Source organism: Corvus hawaiiensis, chromosome 3 (assembly GCF_020740725.1).
Source record: "Corvus hawaiiensis isolate bCorHaw1 chromosome 3, bCorHaw1.pri.cur, whole genome shotgun sequence".
Lineage (NCBI taxonomy): Eukaryota > Metazoa > Chordata > Aves > Passeriformes > Corvidae > Corvus > Corvus hawaiiensis.
In genome coordinates, this window is record NC_063215.1 from 114,509,849 (window position 1) to 114,524,910 (window position 15,062).

Genomic DNA, 15,062 nt, shown 5'->3' on the forward strand with positions numbered 1-15,062 from the left:
TATGCAGCTGCTATTGCACATAAATATTCCATCTTCCTCTCTGGATAAAATCCTTCTGAGGGAAATAGCAGACTTGCTTAAGGCTTGTTTTTCTTACATCTCACATTGACATGCCTAAAACACTCATATCACTTTTCCATCAAACTTTACATCACCTATGAGGAAATACCTACAAGTTCAACAATGTTCTGCTGCTTGTGTTCTGCTATTTTGGTGTTTTAATTATGTTACTTCACATGGCAGAATGAAGTTTGACATTAGTATTGAATCTCATAAATCATCACTTTAAGAAAATGCATTCCCTTGAGGAGAGGTAATACAGGTCATATGGAAGTCTCTGTTTTAGCTTCAAACCTTGTTAAACAATCTTAACTGTTTTCTGAAAGTCAGTAGTAGGATTGCGCCTTCTGAGGCACATAAGAAGCAAGTTATATGTTAGCCCTTTTTCTAATTCTTTTCTATTTGCAGTGGAAGTTTTTTAAAAAAAATTAGGAGTCAAAAATGAAACTAAATGTGAATTCAACATTAATTCAAGAGTGCTGGCTCTGGAAGAAAGGCATGATAACACAGTGTCTCAGAGGTACAGTTAATATAGTGCTAGAGATGTATAGTTAAAATTATAGATGTATAGTTAAATTTTCCTTCTCTTTTTAAATTTTTCTTCATTCTTTCAAAATATTTTACTAAGGAAATGGCTGATGATATAATGCAAAACCCAGTGTACAGCACATAAACATGAAAAAACAGTTTCACAATGATATTCAGTAATTCAAGATGTCAGAAGCTTACACAGACTTTACAAATAACAAAGCTAATCATGTTGCAATAAATTCCACTAGAACTAATTTCTTAGAATGCTAGTTGTTGCTTTTATAATGGTGCAATCATGATCCCATAGTATCATTCTGTAAAGGGAACCAATCAATCTGGTGTAACTGTTAATTTACTAATGAAAGTTAAGTTTGAAGTTGGGGCAGCAGAAACTTTGCACTTGCATGACACAGTTTCACAATAACTTGAGCTTATGCTTTAAATCTGATAGGGATGCACACAGACAGGGATTGATATCAAACACTGTGATAGCAGCAGACATACTGTGGTCATTTGCAGATATTTCTCAGTTTCTTCTTAAAGAGAGCTGCAAAAACGAGGAGGTGGAAGTGTGTAATTCTTTAAAAGGAGGAGGTGGCAGTGCACAATTCTTTAAGGAAATCTGTCCAACTCTTTCAGTTGCTCTTGCCAATTCTTTCAGTTTGTGCATTAAGGATGTGCCAATGAGCCCCTCTCCCAGAATGCCCCCAGTCAGCTGAGGAGTGGCAACAGCAGTGGATGCTCAGTTTAAATGAATTATCTCAACACTCTGCACTCCCTTTTCCATGTTTTCAGTCTATTTATAAAGGGAAGACTTGGCTATTGCCAACCACTCTACTTTTGCCCCAATGCACTGTGAAAAGGATTTCTGCATGCTAAAAGTCTCCACAGCAAAATGCAGATCTCTCTGTTTCTCCAAAGGCTGTCTCTGGAAGGCACAGTGCATTAGTACCCGTGGCCTCACTCGGACCACTGGGGTTTAAGGCACAGAACCACTCAGAAGGGGGTGGGAAAAAAGGCAAATTGATGCCACTACTTTTTGGCTGAAAATGAGAAATCTGGGGTCCTATTGCTATAGGCAAGTGGCACATGAATCCTTCTCTGCTCTGCTGCAGGAGACACTCTCCAAAAGAACCAGCATGTATGTGCTGACCTAGGGGTAATGAACCCACTTCTTGAATGCCACAGACCACTGTGTCACAGGTTTAAGTAGCCTGTGGGGTCCTGAGCTGGTCTTACCTTACATGGGTTCATATAACACAAACTAAATTAATTTTCTCAGAGAGAGAAAAGAGAGAATCAATATTTACTCCAGGATCAAAATGCTTTCCATTTAAAGAACTCAGCAGTCTAGAAAAACAAGGAGCAACCATTTTGTTCCCATGACAAACAAAAGCTTCCTCGCCAGTAGACACTGTATATTGACAATAACCTGTGCGCATCATAGCATGCATAGTAATAAGATGGCATTTTGCTGCAGTGGATTTCTATCTTGTAGATTTCAGGGTGTGGATCTAAGCAGAAATATTAAAGAACCAAAATGCAGTATCTTCCATTAAATAGTAACATTAAAATAATTACAATCAACAAACATTTCCACATCTCCCACATAAGCTTTATTAAATGTGTCCTAATTGAAATGCTGAGGCTATAAATAGTGACTGGTAAATCACCCAGTGATTCAAAATGCAAGGAAGGTGAAGTTTAGGGTTTATTTGGAAACTATTATTTTATTGTACTGCAATTAAGTTGGTAGTGCACCAAGCTACCACCAAAAATGTCACACCAAATTAACTTCCTTTTTATTAACCATGGCAGGTCAAATAACTAAAAAAGTGAAGGTGTCGTGGTGATGAGACTTAATTCAAGGACACTAATTTACAACGACATGGGTTCCTCCATTCTGTATTACCTCATGTACTTAATAAAACACCCTTGAAGGGTCAAATTCTTATGTCATCTAAAAATTATTTTGATCACTCTCTATCTGAACTGTATTAATTTTGCTTCTAATAGAACACCCAGTTTTTACCCTGTCATATCAACGCGGCCTTTAGTGGCCTGGTTCTGTTTCAAAAGATGTCATGAGCCATGCTTGTCATCACCTGCTGTATTACATGGACCTCAGCAGTGACTCTGTCACAAGCCAAATAAAACCCGCTCCTGTTAGCCACCCACTGACTGCAGCATGTACGAACAGTTCTGGACCTCCAGTTTAAAAAATGGACTGAGTTGGTATTTAATCAGTCAAAAACATTCAAGTGAACACCAGCTCTCCATAGTTTTTGGCCTGTTTATATATTTTAAACACTTGTGTTTAAAAAAGTGTTTCCTCAATGATACTGATCACATGTATTTCTTTCCAGTGGTCTTTAACCAAACCAAATCAAATCCTGAATGTTGCATTTCACCGTCATGCAGAGTGTTTCCTATCTGTTGGACCCTGCAGTTATTTCTGATTGCTATTAATCTCATTTTTCAGAAAAACACCACTTGTAAGAGTGGTCAGTGAAAATAAATAGCACCAGTGATGCAAGAACTGGCTCTTCGGCAAGGAGGAGACCAAGCGTAGGCTCACTGTATCCCGTACGTACAAGGTAATGCCCAGTCCTAAGCATGATAATCTGATCTTATAATACTGGACATTACAAAATAGATATTAATATAGATAGAGAAGGCAGTGAAAAAAAGATTAAAATGAAATCAGAAGTGCTATTTTATTTTATTTTTACAGGGGTTTTATGGAGGCTTGGGAACTCCCTGAGCTGAAAATTGGTGGGAATTAAGAGAACACTGTGGAGAGGCATAATCTATGTTTGCTCTGTTCCTGCTCTTCCCTTTGCACTCTTCTATGGTCATTAAGGGACTTGTTGTCTTTTTTTTCTTTTTTCTTTTCACACCATTCTAGAAACACAGCAATAGCAGGCTTCACACATGGAAAGGATGGCGTAAGCTCCTAGTACATTTCCCAGTCCCCAAACTCATTTAATATAAAATCCTCCAGTTGAGGACATAACAGATATTAAACTGATAAAAACATATGCTGCACTTGATCTTTGCCAAAAGGTCAAGAGGCAAACACGAATCAGCAGACTCGACAGTTTCTTGGTCTGACTCAGTGCGCACGCTGAGACTGAATCATCTCAAGATTTTAACACCACGGTAACAACAATTATGCAGCTTTATCACTCAGATTTATTTCAAAAAGCTGCAGACAGACTACAGAGCCCAAATAACTCACTCCAGGATCTCAATGAGCTCATGATTTTGCACACACAGCAACTGTTTCAGGACAGGAACTTGGGAAAGTTAGGAATGCCATGTTCAGCCTCCCAAAATATTTCAGTCTTGATCTGATTATTTCCTCTATGGTAAACTAAATAAAAAGCACCTAGCTCTTCCCTCTGACCTCCAAGCTTCTGCTGCTCAAATGCCCCTAGCCCCAAACAATTAAGGAATCTTCTGCTTTCTGAATTATAAAGGGGTTATTTTAGAAACACATCTCCGCTACAGAAACTATTTCACAAAATTCTAAAAAGGTGAGGGAATTTTTAAGAAATAACGTATTAAAACCAGAATTACTGCAGTGCATTTTCTTAATCCTTGCTGGAATCATCAGAGCATCTTGCACACTAATTCAAAGACTGTATCTCAGTCTTGCTAAAGCACAATCACTCTGTATCAAACTCCACCATAATTAACAGAGAAATTGTCCACACATAAAGAGCACTAAGTCAATACTGCTAAAGCTTCAAAAATCCTCCCTGTGCACGGAAACAAAAAACGTTTTTGAAGTTAATGAGTAATAACAAAAGGTATTTTAGTAACCTCGAAAAAAACAACAAATTCTTTAAAATTATTTTCATTTTCAACAACACTTTGTAAACAAACTTGGAAACCTTTTTATTACCAATAATATTTTCAGTCACTCATTATAATCACTAATTATTTGTATGAATGCAACAGCAGGTCACAAGTAAAAGGAAAGGTATTGTCACAGCAATACCCATCTCATATCCTGATGTTGGTGCTCTGAGCTGCACAAGACAGCCAGCCAGTTATAAGGCAATTGCTTAACTTCCAATACAGAGTTTTCAGTGAATCAGTATCAGCAAATCCACTGGATTTTAATGAGTTAAAATATTTTAATAGCATAGCTTTGTTATTTAGTTTAATCATCTTTCCCTAAGGCTCTGAAAAACATTTAAGCATGTGCTTAATTTGCTATTGAAGTCAACAGAACGAACAGGGAATACTTAAGTTAAGCATGTGCTTAATGAGATTTACTGAGTCAGAATGCGTAAAACCCAGTGTGAGCAGAATCAAAGCCCTGAGGTATTAGCCAAGTCCACCCTGAGTTTCCCTAAAGATACAGGGCCTCCAAAATGTGAATGAAAATTTTGTATTATTATGACATGTCTACTGCACACCCGTATGTCTGAAATATTTATGTAGCAAAACACATACCAGGCTTTGTAGGTCTTTAAAGTAAGAAATGAAAAAACTTTGGATTTACCCTAAAATACTAACCGGAAGATTTTGCAGAATTTTGTTTGGTGTAAGTAGTTCAGCAAAACCCTTTGACCTGAAACAACTGCTGATTCCTCTCATGTTTCCTCCAGAAAGAAAATGTAGTATAATTTAAGTGTTTTGATTTGGGACAAGAGGGAATGGAGGAATGGAGCTAACACACTTTAGTTACCTGTTCCTCTATGAAAAAGAAGGAACTTAATCCAATGTTACTATCTCACTTCCTCAGTCACTCAGGCAAACTGTGTAATCCTCTCACACCTGCATATGAACATCTGCATTGTACCAGTTGATACTTTTTCTCAGCCTGAATTAAATTAAATCACCTGCATGCCTTTAAGCCCCCTTCTTTACTACCAAAGACTACCACTTCCTCCTAGCGCAGGGGAGTTCAGTTTAACAAATAGCAACTCGATGAGCTTTGAATGCAGCATATAAAACTCTACTTTTACTATTTTCTGTGACATTTAAATGGCCTAAGTGAACATTTAATTTAATTGCAACTAATAAATATTTTCTTGAGAGTAAATGTTAAAAAAAGGGATTTGTTTCCAGGAAAAAAATTCTTCAGATTCCATACTCACTCTAAATGTTCAAATCTGACTTAGCAATATTTTAATTCTTTCTCTTTTAGCTTACATGGAAAATCTGGTTTTGGCATCAAATGCCACTGAGACTGTTTGGGGTTTTTTTGTCCTGCTCAGAAAAAATAACAGCGATTTAGATAAATATTTAGTAATTTCTCTTAATAACATACAGTCACCAATCCTTTCTCTAATATGCTGTCAAAATCAGCAAATCTGATAAAGAAATAACATTTAAATGTTGGCCATAATTGTTACTTCAATATGGCAGTCATTAGCATGGAAGGAGTTAATGTTCCCCACTCTTTTTCTAAGAGTAAAAAAGGCAAGGAACAGCTGTCACTCAGGTGATGAATACAAGCTGCCAGCCTTTTAAACAGCAGGTACAGCATTTGAGCTCTGAATTAATTAGCATTCAGAAAGCCTAAACACGGCTTGATAACTCTGCAAGATGATTTTTGTCCCTTCCTGCAAATTAATACTGCTATTAAGATGAGCAAGGGCACAATGCAGATCGTAATTGTACCCATTAAACAAAGTTTCACAAGAAATTACTTGGAGGCTCTTGCCAAGAATGCATCAAGTCAAATAAAGCCTTGCTGCAAATAACAGACGTACAGGAATCCATCTTCACTTTTTCATGGCATTCACAAAACCACATACAATATGGATTCCTGTGTAAATGCATGAAATGTTTTCTGCACATAAACACAGGCTTCTCAAAAGTTCATGTTTTTTAAAGTTTAAATAGTGGCTTTGTCTCAAAAGCATTCGGGCTACTTCCATACAAGAGCTGCTTCTAACATACACATATACACTGAAAGGGACTTAACAAGGCCTCAGAGATTATACTTACAATGTCTTAAAAAACAAGGCCTCCCTCCATCAATGGCTGCTGCAGCACTGCATCAAAGTCTACACAATCCATGTGGAAAATCTTCCTCCTATATTTATCATTTCCTTTAAACAATGAGCATATTTTATAAAGCACAAAAATGATTGATATCAGAATTTAATGATGTTTAATAAGTGGCCATCTGTCAACAGTCAAGGAGTAAAAAAGAAGCACATTATTATTTCCCAAAAGACTAGAAATATTGATGCTAATTAAAAGGCACATTATCATTATCTCAAAGCAATGTCTGAACACTAATGAGACTTCAAGTCCAGGGCAGGAGAACGAGGGACAACTACGGGTATGAGTGCTCCCCAAATGGGTCACTGGCGTTGAGGGTCTCCAAACTGGTGTCATGATAGCATACTGATTGGAAGTTGGCAAGTAGCTGGTATCTCCTGACTGGGTGGGCAAGTAATCAAACCCCGATCTGATGCAGGTAAGATTATTCACTTTAAACTCAACTCTTCAGAAGAATCCTTTGGTACATTTTTACAAAGAATTGTAGAAGAAAAGAACTGTGCTAAACATGGCACTTCACTGTTCTTTAATTCCAATTTTCCATCCGCCTTATTTCACAACAAAACAGAACTTGTGGTGCCCAAACACACAATTAATTGCACCATACTAAACTGCAACATATTCGGTACTTTTAGCTGAGAAATGGATCAATGTCACATGTACATAAGGGACTCACGTGGTCAGATAGACGGAAACCCACACACAGAGGAACAAAACCCAGTAACATAGTGTCTGAAGCACTTATGACTCTTTGGGCCTCTAGGAAGACCCTCTAGGGTTCAGTATCCTTCAACTTCTTATGCTGAGTGCTGTGGAGGAGGAAGGTACATAAAGGTAGGTGGTTCAGTCTGCTGCTCATGTTTGCCTGGAGCTCTGCCTTAAACATTGTCAGTTTATTACCTTTTAAAATATAGGATTTATTGCTGTTTTCATAATTCATCTTGATCAGAACCACTTTTAAGCAAGCAAACCTCTACTAACCTCAAAATCCATGCTTCATGTTCTAACTGAGGCCACCAGCAGCCTGTAACATTTTTGCCTCAGTATGTAAAAAGCTGACAAGACTCTTGGTATTTATTGCTTGCAGAAGGGCACAGTTATAGGCCACTGGCAAATGTTTTCCTGCCCTTGAGATATGAGAGATGTGTGAGCAAGATATGACTGATCCCACCTCCCACATTGTGGAAACTATATGTACAGTCCCAGGTTTAGCAATATTGACTCTGAGCCAGGCCCAGCAGTTCACCAACTTTATGAGGTTTTGTGTTGTTAGAAGAGGAATACAGGTGAGTGATGCAGAATATTCCTGCGTTGAAAGTAAGCAAAGCATAGACAAACACGAAGTAAAAGCCATACTGGGAACAGGTGGAATGAAAATAGGGATGGGAGAATCACACTGAAAGCATGAAAAATGGCAAACTGGAAGTACCCCAGGCTGTAGAAAAGCACAGCTACCCTGGCAATCGAGGCCCAGGGGCATGAGTACCATACCTAATTAAGACCAGGCATTTTTCCCACCATATTTTTACTGGGTAACTTTTTCACCTATAATTGCCACTATCAAATTACCATCTCCACAGTGCAAAGCCACCTCTAGTCTTCCTCCTCAGGTCAAGGAACCCATTCATCACTGTCAAGTGAAGCATATTTCTACTTTTACTTGTCATTTTCAAACCATCACTTCACACAGGTGTGACCTCTGATCCTGACTTTCCTTCCAACACTCCCCTGCTATACTCTGAGAGTCCTGCATTATCTCCTCCCTGAGAAATATTAAAAAATTTAAAGGAGATGTCCCTGGTTTTGATTACCCTATTCCAACATAACTCCTTGATCTTCAGCATAAACACTTCAATCATTCTGGCATTTTCATTGACTCAAATTAAATGCAGAGCCAGTAATTATTTCACAATCCCCTTGCCCTTTCATACACAAGTCTTCTGCCTTATACAATGACAAAGTATTACCTCCCAGACTCCTAAATGGTTCAGATACTTCAGATACATTTTGGATATGAATCGGGCATGAGGGGACTCTTAAGTAAACCTTGTGAGGCTTACCCAGTACTAATTATTTGCAATTACAGTGCTTTTCTCATGTTGAGCTCCCATGCTCAAACATGATGTGAGCCATATAACCATACAATAGTTTCACCGATTAACAGGTTGCTTGGGGGGATCAGGAGCACAGGGTTCAAGATCCCCTGCATTTTGCAGCCTCTACATGTAAATTCAGCAAAGCTGATGCAAAAAGGGAAATTCACAGTACTCTTTACATAAATGGGAGATAGGACGTTTAGACAGACACACGGAAATGAAAAAACACCATCAGTATCCAGTTTTCCTTGTGTTATTTACTTCCATATTCACTACATTTGTTTCAAACTGGCACCGAATTCTTTCTTCTTGGTGCCTCCCAGATTTGCCTTCTGACTCTGTGGAACTGTTGTACATTGTATAGCTGTCAGAGCAGAAGTGGAATGTACGAAAAGCTGGATAATTGTATGTTGGGGCATATGGTACTACAGGGGTTAGTGAATGTAGGGGTTAGTAGGAAGAAGGGGGTTTTGTTTTGATTTTTTTCAAGAGTCCGGATATGACTAAAGCTTTTTCCGGTGGGCAAAGAAAATAACCCTTGTTTATCCATTTCTCCACAATTTGAAAAGTTGCTTGTGCTTTTTTTCCCCCCTTTTCTTTGGGGGTGTGGAGTGGGGAGAGAAGAAGAGCGGAAGTTACCCTTAACATTAATTCTTATTTACGTGACAAATAATAGACCTTCCTTCTGGTTCTCTTCTTGTGTCCTAAGAAAATACGTTCTCAAACAGCATGCATGGCACTGAGATTTTCACAAAAAGAGCACTGAAATGAGCTAGCTGCTGTGTAAACATGTCAGGCTTCATACCTCACATGCATTGAAATGAACCAGCACAATTCGCTCTTCTCAAAGGTATTGCTTCAAGCTGATTGCTGACTCAAGACAAGAACACAACCCTGGTCACAGTGAGTTTCTGAGTATTTTCTCTGCAGCTGCAGGGTATAGAGGGTTTTCTGTTTGTTTTGCTTTTTCCCCCCTCTTTCATATGAAACCTCAGATTCTGGAGTACAGTTTGGGAGCACCAGGCCGAAATCGCTGCCAGTTTCCTAGGGTACAGAATTTCTAATAACACAAAGCCCTGACTATCTTCTTGCCCAATAAATAATCAAAATTTTGTACCACGGTCATCCTTAAAAAATATGACTTCTTGTTTTTTCTCTCTCAGTTGCAGCTAATCCTTTCTGTCAACAGGGTTTCATCTGTAACAAGCCTGCCTGTGACATATTAGGTCCCAATACATCTCTCAACAAATCCCCTGTGCATGGCGTGGTTCATAAAGCACACAGGTTGCAAAAAGGACCACAGAGACAGAGCCTCTCTCCTCTAATGGGATCAGAAAGGCTGCGCTTTCCGATGGAAGACGCTCATCAAAGGAGAGGCCAGGAGAGACAGCACACTGTCAGGGAAGTCCCAGCTCACATATCCTGTTTCTGGTGCATAAACAGAACAGAGCATTCATGATATTTGTACTTCTGAATGGCTCCTCTGGCGGGTTGAATTATTGGTCACATGTTTATCACTGCCATGCTGGAAAGCTGATCCAGATGATGCTTGCTTCATACTCAGCAATTTACAGCGTTTATCTAGCTTTAAGGGCTGGCATTGTATGGCATTGTATGACTCGCTCTTTAGGACTTGTTCTTCCTTTTTTCCTCCCCTCTTCTCTCCTTACTTCAATTTTACGCTTCTTCACTTGGACCAACATACCAAAAGGAAATGCACGAGGTAGTAAAAACTGGATACATCATTTTTACCAGCAGTAAATTATTAGAGGCTTCCACTGGTTTTGCAGAAGGCGTAATGGGAATAAACTCCATAAGAGCTATTTGTTCTCCCCACTTACCCAATGCCTGGCCCTCTACCCTCAACAGCCTAAGCTTAATGTGCAGCTGTGGAGGGGAGGAAGGTGACAGACACCAGCTTGCTCTCCTGCTTCCTGTGGGAGAAGACGTTACCCCTCCTGCAAAATGCTCTTACATGGTGTGGCTGCTTTCTCACACTTTCTCAGGGAAACAGCCCCATTTTCATTTCATTGACAAGGACATGAAAAGTGCCCTCAAATTCACTGTAGAGACACTTGACACCTTGGGGGTTGTTTCTTTATCTTATCTGGGATTTTAAACCAGTTCCCACAGTTCTCTGGACTTCTCTGAAATCTGTTGTCAAGCCAAGAGTTTCGGTTCACTCAATGGCCTAAAGTACTGCAAAAGCTGGTCTTGATGAGTGTCAAACTGCTAATAACTGAGAGAGACCACAATGGCCATGAAATCAAAAATTACAGACTCTAGTTTTGTCTTCTGAGATGTCCGAGAAACACTGTGCCTCTGTGTGCGTATACACATTCTCAAGTAGAAAGGCAGAAAACATTTAACTGAGGGTACTTTGAAAAGGATTTAGTCTGCTATTCAAAATTTATTCTGTTCTTGGAGTGATTAAATGGGGCAGCAGAATGACACAGCTCACCCAGTGACATATTAGCTGACACACTACACAATTCTATACTCTTTCAGATTTAGCATCTCGCATCACTTCAACAAATACTAATTATAACAACTACTTACTCTTAGTAACTTCTCAAACAATTCTATTATTTACTTTTTACAAGTCTATTTATTTCTATTATGTCTGATGTAGTTAGTTAATGTTACAAACAGTTGAAACACCCAACACATAGTTTATAAAATTTCACCTTGGGCACTCTGCTGAAGTGCTGGCATTGCCAAATCTCCACGGGACATCTGCACTTAAGTAAATACTGTTTCAGGCACTTCAGACAAATTTTCAGACACCAGTCTATTAAGGTTCTTTCCTACATACGAAACTCCCAAATGAACCAGAGGCATTCATTAATAATGTGCATTAATGGGCAGAAATTTCTTCACATGGACTCTATAAATCTTCAAATACTTGCAAGATAAATAGTTAGCTTTTGCACAATAAGAAAAGACAAAATTTTGTGTTTGATGAAACACGTGGACCTAATTTTCTTTAGGAGTAAATCAGCACTTGTACCAAGAACAGATGGGAATAAGTATGTATTTATTTTATGCTCCCTTTGCTATGTTCATAGCAATATAAATTTGCATTTATTGTATTATTGGAACTAAATTTGAGAACCATTCATCTGAGGAAAAAATGCAAGGAAGACTCACATTTCTGAATGGATGTTAATTATCTGGGTAAAAACAATTAGGCCACCGCCACCCTACCTACCTTGTAATTAGGTGAGATCCTAAGAAAAAGGAAAAAAAAAAAGAAAGAAAGAAAAAAACAGTAAAAAGGAAAAAAAGTAGGAAAAGAAAAAATAGTGCCATCTGAACAGATTTTCAGCATGGCTGGTCAATCAGCAGTCAGCTAAATAACTCAAAAAGTAAACAGGAAAAAGTTATCTCAGATTATTTACTAACTGTTCAAAAAGAGCATAACAGTAGTGAAACCACACAACTCTTCCTATCATCCAAGCAGAGAAGCCAGCACGTGCTATTATTTCATGGGTATACTTTTCTCCTTGAAAAATAACCCTGCCTCATCTAATAACTGGGTGTATGTGTTTATAGACAGTAACTGCAGCTGAATACAGGCACAAGTGTAACTTTTTTAGCTGAATTTGAAAGTAAAAAGTTCTACTTAAAGCCACCTTGTAAGTGAATCAGATCTGCTGGAAGAAAACAATAGTACAAAGAACAAACAGAAAAATTGCACAAACTCCTTGTAACAGTCCAAAACTTTGGCTTTTCAAGGCATCTGGTCATCTAAGCAAGTCCACTGGGACCACATGGCACATAAACAAATTAACATTTTGTTTAAACGTCAATCAACAAGATCCTTCCATTCAAACCCAGATCAGCTGCACTGGCAGCTGTTAAAGTGGTGACACTCCTGGCTTACACAGATGCCTGGGAGTTGGTGGAAAAACCATTCTACTTTTAAAATATCCTCCTAGAAGCTTACAGTTTAAGCATTTCAAAATCTATACCAAAAAATATTAAAGTAACATTTCTGGGGACAACCCCACTTGCTTCCTCCATTCTCTTCTCATTCAGAATGTTGGGAGGTTAAAACCCCAAACTTTTCACTCCAAACAGCAACCAGTGCAATTTTTATACATCAGTCTGTACTACTCATCGTCATTCCTGTAAAGTACTTTAGACACAGTTTTACAGGGCAGTGACATCATGGAAATTTTCCAAGAAAAAAGGGAAAACACTGGCATAAAATGCTGATCACCAGATCAGAGGAAGCTTGCAAAGAATTCTGTTGGATTACTCTCTGAAGTTGTTGAAATTTGCAGAAAGGTAATGCCTCATCACTGGGGAAGTGCAGAGTGATCCCAGGATGCCAGGCAGGTAACACCATATGATTGCAACAGAACAGCAAGGGCCATCAAAATGAATCACCAAAATCCTTTGTTGAAGGTGGCACATGCAAATACAGGCTGAAACAAGCTTTGAGGGCATACTTCGGAGGAATACGGGGAAAGGTGGTGGGGTGAAATGAAGAAGAAAATAAAACCACAAAGACAGGTAAATACTTTTCTTGGTCTTATCTTCAAATATTTGTCAAATTTTACGGTAGTTTCATTTGCTTTCAGTATGAACAAACAACACTGAACTTTGCCAAAAACAGTCTCAATTTGTTATGAACCGCAAAGAGCTCACACACAAAGACACTCCTATTCTTCCTCTTTGCCATGTAAATATACATGATCAAGTTGTAGGTGATAAGCAGTAAAGAATAACAAAATTTGGTCTACTTCACTGTGAGTGAACAAGTTATGCACATAATCCCCTTCCTAGATACTCTTCAGCACAATGTACAAGAATTTAAAAATGTGTTACCCATGACGGTTCTCCTAATACCTTTAATTAAAACACTACCAGAAGTTATAATGAAAAAGGATTACTTCTTTTTTAATACACTAAAACCTCAAGCTCCTGTTATTTTACATTCTGGTAAAAAGGAAATGAATAATGAAGCCACATTTTGGGATTTAGCATAATCTTAAGATTCTCAGTTAAAGGGCAGGAAAGATGTTTCATTTTAAAATTTCCTTTTAACAGATACAAGCTTTATGTTCCTTTATTATTACAAATACACTAATTTAAAATGTCACCCTTTAAAGCTCCCAACATTTGTTAACAAGCTGCATCTTTCTTCTACCCCACTACACATGATGAACACAGGGTCTCACTGAATGAAAAGAAACTAGTTAATAATTTGCCTTATTGTGATTTCTGGCTGCCTTGTAACACCCTTCTGGATTTCACTCTGAATGCAAAATGCTTAATATCATCAAGTTTTCCTGGTGATCAGCAGGCTAACATGTGACTACTTACAACAAAGCTATTTACTGTTTGCAAACTCTCCCACTCCGTTCTGACAAAAGCATTTTATCATCTCCTGGATAAAAGCTGGGATATGGGGGCACAGCAAGATGAAGGTCAATTGACTCCAAGATTGCTGCATGCCTGTGTGAAAAGCTGGCAGGTCCACCCACTATGGGTATTCAGCACTTGTTAGCATTTTATTGGGTTCAGAGCATCTCCCTGCTGATTTCAGTGGCAGCTGTAGGAACCCTGCTTGCCCCAGCCTACAGCTCTTTGCTCTAGGAATGGGGATGTCAGCTGGTGCTGTCTGCCCGAGATGATGATGCCAGGTCCTCCACCAAGGTGAGGACAGTGGCCATGCAATGAAACGATAACAGGTTTATTTCTTCTCTTTCCACAAATAAACCAGACACTGAGCTCCTTCACCACAAAGACCTGATTCCTGGAGCCACAAGCCTGATTCCTAGAGCCATATCCTCTTCTGCAATCAAAAAATCTTTTGAGCTCCCTGATCACATTATCAAAAATGAAATGATGACAATCATATACAAAGGTGAAGACTTAAGCAAAACTCTGCAAGTATTTGTAACTCTCTGAGCTTCTTTTAATGGGTAGCTTCTGTATGTAATTTCTGGGATTTGGAAACTGCAAAAGCTTGGAAATGGTTTGTTTGGATTATTATGTTTTGATGGGAACTGGTTGTTTGTATTCTTGCTTTGTTTCTGCTAACTAAAAAGCCAAACTGATATCCCACTATGAAGCAGCACATTGATGCTGACATCCATATCATCCATTACAAGACCCACTTATCAAAAATCTGGTACCTAAACAATTGAAGTAAAAGATAGAGGTAGCAGATTATCTTCTGTGATTACAGGGCAATAGCATACATATCTGCTACTTGTTTCATAAAGTATTTGCTAACAGCAGAGAAAAATCCTGAGTTCAGTTCCAGATTCTTGATAAAGGTGCACTTATTACATATCTATCCCATCCAGTTCCATTCTTCCTGCAGAGCAC

General features: G+C 38.6%; 1 protein-coding gene and 1 non-coding gene across 8 annotated transcripts in view; both read right to left on the reverse strand.

Moving 5' to 3' along the window:
• Nucleotides 1-15,062, reverse strand: part of MACROD2 (mono-ADP ribosylhydrolase 2) — an 895,327-nt gene that overhangs the window by 500,302 nt on the left and 379,963 nt on the right. The window lies entirely within an intron of this gene.
• Nucleotides 3,480-3,670, reverse strand: LOC125324259. The gene has a single exon (XR_007202897.1). It is a non-coding gene; the product is annotated as a U2 spliceosomal RNA (small nuclear RNA).